General features: G+C 45.7%; 1 pseudogene; it reads right to left on the bottom strand.

The window, feature by feature from the left end:
* Nucleotides 1-473: 473 nt before the first annotated feature.
* Nucleotides 474-3,996, bottom strand: LOC117199766 (cytochrome b-like; annotated as a pseudogene).
* Nucleotides 3,997-7,238: the final 3,242 nt, after the last annotated feature.

The following is a 7,238-nucleotide window of genomic DNA, read 5'->3' as shown; positions in this document are numbered from 1 at the left end:
GGTAAGCTTTGCTTTTTTCTACTTTTAATAATTCTTTCATCTTTCCCTTACGGTACTTTCTCTATAGCGCCATTGATATTTAAATTTCTATCTCCTATACTTTAAATGTATGGTAAATGTTTTATTTGATTAACTTATAGTAGTAGTGATGGGGAGGGGTATGGGCTAGATATAGTTCAAGATGTGCACAAGTTGTGAAATCTTCTAGGTGTACACTAGATGCTTTATTTAAGCTACATCTTGTTTATCCAAGCACACCTTCCAGTATGCTTACCTTGTTACGACTTGTCTCCTCTTGTACGCTTGCTTAGCATGGGTTAGCGATCTGGGGCTTTTCTATGGTACTTGAGGAGGGTGACGGGCGGTGTGTGCATGCTTCATGGCCTTATTCAATTAAGCATTCTATTCTTAATTTACTGCTAAATCCTCCTTTAGTTTTTAGGTTTCATAAAAACTTTCGTGTGGGTTTAAGGGGTGTTCTTATTATAGAAAATGTAGCCCATTTCTTCCCAATCCATAGGTTACACCTTGACCTAACGTTTTTATGTGCAATAGTTGTGCTTACTTTCGTTCCTTTTTAAGGGTTTGCTGAAGATGGCGGTATATAGACTGAAGTAGCAAGGATTGGTGAGGTTAATCGTGGTTTATCGTTTACAGAACAGGCTCCTCTAGAGGGATATGAAGCACCGCCAAGTCCTTTGAGTTTTGGGCTGTTGCCGATAGTACTCTGGCGAATAGTCTTGTTTTAGGACTATTTAAGTTTACGACTAAGCATAGTGGGGTATCTAATCCCAGTTTGGGTCTTAGTTGTCGTGTACTCAGTTTATGGTAAAGTTACCTTCGTAGTTTAACTTAATTTTAATTATGGCTTTTTACAGCTTAATTAAGGTTTGACTTTATTTTTGTATTGCTCCTTGACACTCTTTACGCCGGGTGTCTATTAATTTGGGTCAATCGTATGACCGCGGTGGCTGGCACGAAATTTACCAACCCTAGTTAGCATGGCTAGGTCAAACTTCCGTTCATAGCCTAATTCTTGTCACTGCTGTATCCCGCGGGGGTGTGGCTAAGCAAGGCGTTATGAGCTACTAGCGTAGTGTGCTTGATACCCGCTCCTTTTAGTCTTTAATGATTTGGAGGGCATTCTCACTGGGATGCGGATGCTTGCATGTGTAAGTCTGCTAAGAACTAATAGAAAGGCTAGGACCAAACCTTTGTGTTGATGGGGCAGTAATGCCCATCTAGACATTTTCAGTGTCTTGCTTTATAAAAATTTAAGCTACATTAACCCGTGGAGTAGAAAATTATTTGTATAATTTCATTATGGGGCTTGTGTCAGATTTAGTATTGATTTATTTAAAAAAAGTGCACGTAGATCTAGGGACGAAGCAGTGTAGGGGGGTGGTGAATATTAAAGCAGACGATCAGTTTTGTAAGGGGTAAGGGGGGGTTAAACCCCTATGAGATAGAGTTTTTTGAGCCCGGGGGGAATAATAGAGTACTATGTCCTGTAACCATTAATTAAATAACACCTGTTGGTTGTGCTAGTCCAATCAAAAATACACACAGGTCCAGCTACAATTTATCTGACTGTGACAGGGCCTTTCTAAGGCCATAGCTGAGTCGATGCAGGCCCCCCCCAAAAAATAAAAGATACCAAATGTATGAAACCTCAGTTATGTGTGAGCATGGGCTGATTAGTCATTAGTCCATCGAGATGTCTTATTTAAGGGGAACGAGTGGGCGATTTTAAGTTAAGATGGTCCTGAAGTAAGAACCAGATGTCTTATAAAGATCACCGTTAGCTACCCCCACGAAGTATGGGCCCGGTGCGAGAAGAGGGATCCCTGCCTAGCGGGTTGCTGGTTTCACGCGGCATGGTGATTAAGCTCGTGATCTAATGGAGCGGCCATAGGATATAATGGAAATAAAATTGTTAGGGGACATATAATATGTACGAGTATGCATATTATGTAATATGTAAAATTAATGAAATTTAATACGAGCTTTAACTTACCGTATGGAAAATAAATGAATGCACAATAATACATAGCATGTACATATGAATATTTACAAGGAGAGACTAAAATATTAATATGCATGTGTATATGTGTATGTGATATGTACAATAAAATGTTTTTAAAACAAATTACTTTTAATACTGACATAGTACTATAATGTTATGGTAACTCTACAATAAGCTTTTTCAACGAATAGTTTATGTAGAATTCCAGCTTTGGGTGTTGGTGGTGAGGTTTAATGTCTATTCCTTGAGTCTTAGGGAGGAATGGGGTTCTCCTTTTCCGGTTTACAAGACCGGGGTATTTTGTTATACTACAAAGACTCTTCATTTTAAGAGTTTATTTTCAATAAGGCTGATTGTTGGTATTAGCACTAAGATTAGGAGAAAGTATAGGATTGGCCTAATTGGCTAATTGGCCTACGATGATGTATGGGTGTTCTACAGGTTGGCCTCCGATTCATGTTAAGGTTAGGAGGTCTGCGATTAGAGTTCAAAATAAGAGTTGGCTAAAGGGTCGGAATATTATGCTTCATTGTTTGGATGTTTGAAGTATTGGAATAAAGATTAGGATGAGGATGGAAAGTAGTAGTGCTAGTCCTCCTCCTAGTTTATTGGGAATTGATCGTAAGATTGCATATGCAAATAGGAAATATCATTCTGGTTTGATGTGTGCAGGGGTGCTTAGTGGATTTGCTGGAGTATAGTTATCGGGGTCTCCTAGTAGGTCAGGTGTGAATAGAGTTAGTGCTAGCAGGGTTAGGATCAATAGTAAAGCGCCTAGGATATCTTTGATTGTGTAGTAGGGGTGGAATGGGATTATATCTATGTTGGATGGGATTCCTGTGGGGTTATTGGATCCTGTTTCATGTAGGAATAGCAGGTGAACAGCTACTAATGCTGTGATGATGAATGGGAGGATAAAGTGGAAAGCGAAGAAACGTGTTAGTGTTGCTTTATCTACGGAAAACCCACCTCAGATTCATTCTACTAAGGTAGTGCCAATATAAGGGATTGCTGATAGGAGATTAGTGATAACGGTTGCGCCTCAGACTGATATTTGTCCTCAGGGTAGGACATAGCCTACGAATGCAGTGGCTATAACTATTAATAGGAGTACGCCAATGTTTCATGTTTCTTGGAATATATGAGAGCCATAGTATAGGCCGCATCCGATGTGGGCGTAAAGGCAGATGAAGAATATAGAGGCTCCATTTGCGTGTAAATAGCGAATAAGTCAACCGTAGTTAACGTCTCGACAGATGTGTGCGACTGATGAAAAGGCAGTTGAGGTGTCTGGCGTGTAGTGTATTGCTAGGAATAAACCTGTTAGGATTTGTATGATTAGGCAGAGGCCTAGTAGGGAGCCAAAGTTTCATCATGAGGAGATGTTAGATGGAGTGGAAAGATCAATGAATGCGTCATTGAGAATTTTTATTAGTGGGTGTGTTTTTCGGATGTTGGTCATTAAGCTTCTTGTAGTTGAATTACAACGATGATTTTTCACGTCATTGGTCGTGGTTGGAGTCCATGTGAGAATAATGGCAATATATATTGTTTTTATTATGAGCACTATTTTTGTAATTAGTCTTGTGGGGGTTTCTTCAAAGCCTTCACCAATTTATGGTGGTTTAGGGTTGATTGTGGGTGGTGCTATGGGATGTGGAATTGTTTTTAGTTTTGGGGGTTCGTTTTTAGGTCTAATAGTATTTTTGATTTATTTAGGAGGAATGTTACTTGTGTTTGGTTATACAACGGCTATAGCTACTGAGCAGTATCCTGAGGTTTGGGTTTCTAATAAAGTCGTACTAGGGGGATTTCTTTTAGGTTTGGTGGTAGAATTTTTAGTGGTGTTGTATGTTTTAGAGGGTGGAAAAGTGAATGTTGTGTTTGAGTTTAATGGGCTAGGGGATTGAGTCATTTATGATACAGGGGATTCTGGAATTTTTAGTGAGGAAGCTATTGGGATTGCTGCGTTGTATAGTTACGGCACTTGGTTGGTTGTTGTTACCGGATGGTCTTTGTTTATTGGTGTAGTGGTTATTATGGAGATTACTCGGGGTAATTAAATAGTAGCATACAAAGGGTTATAGTGATGAGGAAAGATAGGAAGTAGAGTTTGATAAGCCCTTTTTGGTTTGAAGTTAGTGTGGAGGCCTTTAGTTGAATGAGAGCTATAGTTTTTGGTAGAATGGTTTCTGTTCAGGCCAGGTCTAGCAAGGAGGTTGCGAATTTCTGGCTTATTGTTAGGACTAGGTGAGGGGGTAAGCGGTGTATAATTGTAGGGAAGTAACCTAGCAGGGTAGAGAATTTAGTAGAGTCTGATGAATAGGGATATTTTAGGTTTTTTGAGTAGGTGTTAATTTCGAATGCGAGAATAAAGCCTAGAGTTGTTACTATAAGGGCTGTTAGTTTTAGGTATAAAGGTATAGTTATTAGAGGGGTAGTTATTGGGGGTATGCTGTTGGAGAGGATGAATCCGGCGAAGACGCTTCCGATTAATAGGTGTGTCACTCTTCCAGTGGCCCGTTAGCCCGCAGCTGGGCCAGGGCTTAGAAGGAGGTCGGGGATTGGGACATTGGCGAGCCCAGTGGCCTTCTTTTCCACATTTGAAGCAGGCCCCCGGCGGGGTTGCCTTTTGCGGACCCCGTGGATGCTGTGATCCATGGGAGATGGCCGGCCTTAGGGCGGCTACAAGAGCTTGGGTTTGGAGGGCCACCTTCTGGCGCATCCGAGCCTGTCGGCTGGATTCTGCCAAATCCTCACGGCCATTATAGACTTTAAAGGCCATTTTTACCAGATCTCGAATAGGGGTTTGAGGGCCGTCTTCTGCCCGTTTTAATTTCTTTCGGATGTCCGGGGCTGATTGGGTGATAAAATGGGTGGCTAGGACCGCTGCCCCTGCCGGGGTGTCGGGATCCAGCCGGGTGTAGAGAGTTAAGGTCTCTGTAAGGCGATTGAGAAAGATAGCTGGATTTTCGTTAGGCTCTTGGGTTATCTCTTTTAATTTTTCAAAATTGACCACCTTACGAGCGGCAGCCTGCCTGCCAGCCAGGAGGCATTGGATCATGAGGTCGCGTTTACGACGGCCATCTTGGCCCTCCTGATAAGTCCAGCCTGGATCGGTGCCAGGTACGGCAGTCGCTCCGACCGGCATGGAGTTGTCGGTAAGGTGAACCTGATCTGCAAGGTTTCGGGCAGCAGTTTGAATTCTTTCCCTTTCGTCAGGGGTTAAGGTAGAGGACAGAACCACAAAGATATCGTGCCTGGTTAGATCGTAAGCTTGAGATAGGTAGCGAAATTCTTTGATGTAGTGGGAGGAGTCGGCAGAGAAGGAGCCTAATCGTTTTGCAATTTGAGAGAGGTCCTGGAGAGAGAGAAAGGGACATGGACTCTGACCAGTCCTTCCGCTCCTGCTACCTCCCTCAGAGGGCAGAGGAGATTTGAATCTTGGGAGTCGTGAGAGCGTGTATGTGCACTAATTGGCGAAGCAAGGGGCGTGGGAGGAGAAACGGTCGAGGGAGGCGGGGGAACGGTTGGAGGGGCCGGAGCGGGTTCGGGAGGAGGAGGGACCGCTTCAGGGTAGGGGGGAGAGGCGAGAGATTCGGGAGGGTCGGTTAGTGGGGAGGAATCCAAGGGGATTGAGGTTTTGGATGGAGGATTTGAGAGGTAAAACAATTGACGCAAAGGGAGGGGCGGGAGCGCAAATACCAGAAGGCCTGAACATTGGGGACCTCGGACCATTTGCCCGTCCTGCGGCAGTAATTATCTAGATCACGGAGGATGTTAAAATCGAAAGTCCCTTCAGGATTGGTTGTCTAGAGGATATTGTGGCCAGGCCACAGTGGAATAGAAAATAAGCCGTCGGCAATGGAGATCTTGGGAAGAACCGAGGGCTGTAAATTTGGCTAGGAGGCACCCCAGGCGCGTCTTAGGATCTGGTTTCGATTGTGAGGTTCCCATGACCCCCAGTCTGTCCCTGAGTGAATGGAGAGGGAGAGAGGCGTCCCTGGTCTCAGTCTCCAATTCACGGCAGGTCGGAGGGCGGTCAGGCAATTGGGACGTCTCCACAGTTGCCCGAGGCCCGGAGAGAGCACGGAGGAGTCCCTGACGCGGCCACGATTAGGGACAGGGAGTCCGGTGGGCAGGGACTCTGGGGGTCGGAGGGAACAAGGGAGGGGGACTTACCCCGTTTTCTGCCGGATCGGGTGGATGAGTAGAGGTTCCCTGGTTGTCTCCTGGGGGAGGGGAGGAGCGGCCCGCACCGTAACCCGCGGGGCTTGGTACCCCTCCCGGGTTTCGGCACCAAATGTAAGGTCGGATCTTAAGAAACGGCACCGCGAAACACAGGAAAGCTTCAAGTGAGCTTTATTAGGGAGCGCTCCGGGGCCAGGTTCACTGGTCCGAGAGAAAGGGGCCAGAGAAGTCGCACCCGGGCGAGGGTTGGGCAAGATTTTATAGGGGAAGAAGGGAAAGGGGTGTGGTGAATCTGGGAGGGCGCAGGGTATTCCTTATTTGGTGGTCTTTTCGGGTATCCTGGGGGACCGTGGGTCCCGCCCCTCGAAAGGCGGGAAGGCTGGGCCGGGTGCAAAGTCCCCCCCGGTTGGAACTGGGTGGTCCGGAATGTCTCCAGGGCAGTTTCTGGAACTGGGTGGTCCGGAGAATTTCGGTCTGATGCAACCTGTGAATCTGATTGTGTTCCCCTGCCTCGGGCCAGTTGGCCTTACAGGCTGGGGAGAATTCACTGCAGCAGGTGACTGTCTGCTACACCCCTCATCTTCATCATCCTCAACAGCCAATCACTAAGGACACCATCGGCCACACCCTGGGGCTGGGATTGTCATCACGGGGCTCCATCTACTTGCGGAAGTAAGATCTAAAGAAATGACAAGTAAGCCACAGTCGCATATGCTGTCAAGTGAGTAGACGTCAACCAGAAAGGGTCAGGGACGAAGGGAGGGACCACAATGCCCTGGGTTGGATGAGGTTCCCAGGGAGAAATGCTGGAGAGCACGTGAGTGGAGAAGGACAAATTGGTGTGGACAAGGCACAGCAGAAAGAACACAGGTGGTGTGCTCAAGGGATTGTGACCAGCAGTTTATTATTCTTTTTCTATCACTTTGTATTTTGGGACCCTTTCACATACATCACCTCAGGAAATGACTCTGTTGTCCTTCACAAACGCAGCTCCCTGGACCAGATGGCCTTCTGTTCCAGT

This window comes from Orcinus orca, chromosome 9 (genome assembly GCF_937001465.1).
Source record: "Orcinus orca chromosome 9, mOrcOrc1.1, whole genome shotgun sequence".
NCBI classification, from domain to species: Eukaryota; Metazoa; Chordata; class Mammalia; order Artiodactyla; family Delphinidae; genus Orcinus; species Orcinus orca.
Note: the sequence above shows the minus strand (reverse complement) of the source record. Positions and strands in the feature narration are given on the sequence as shown.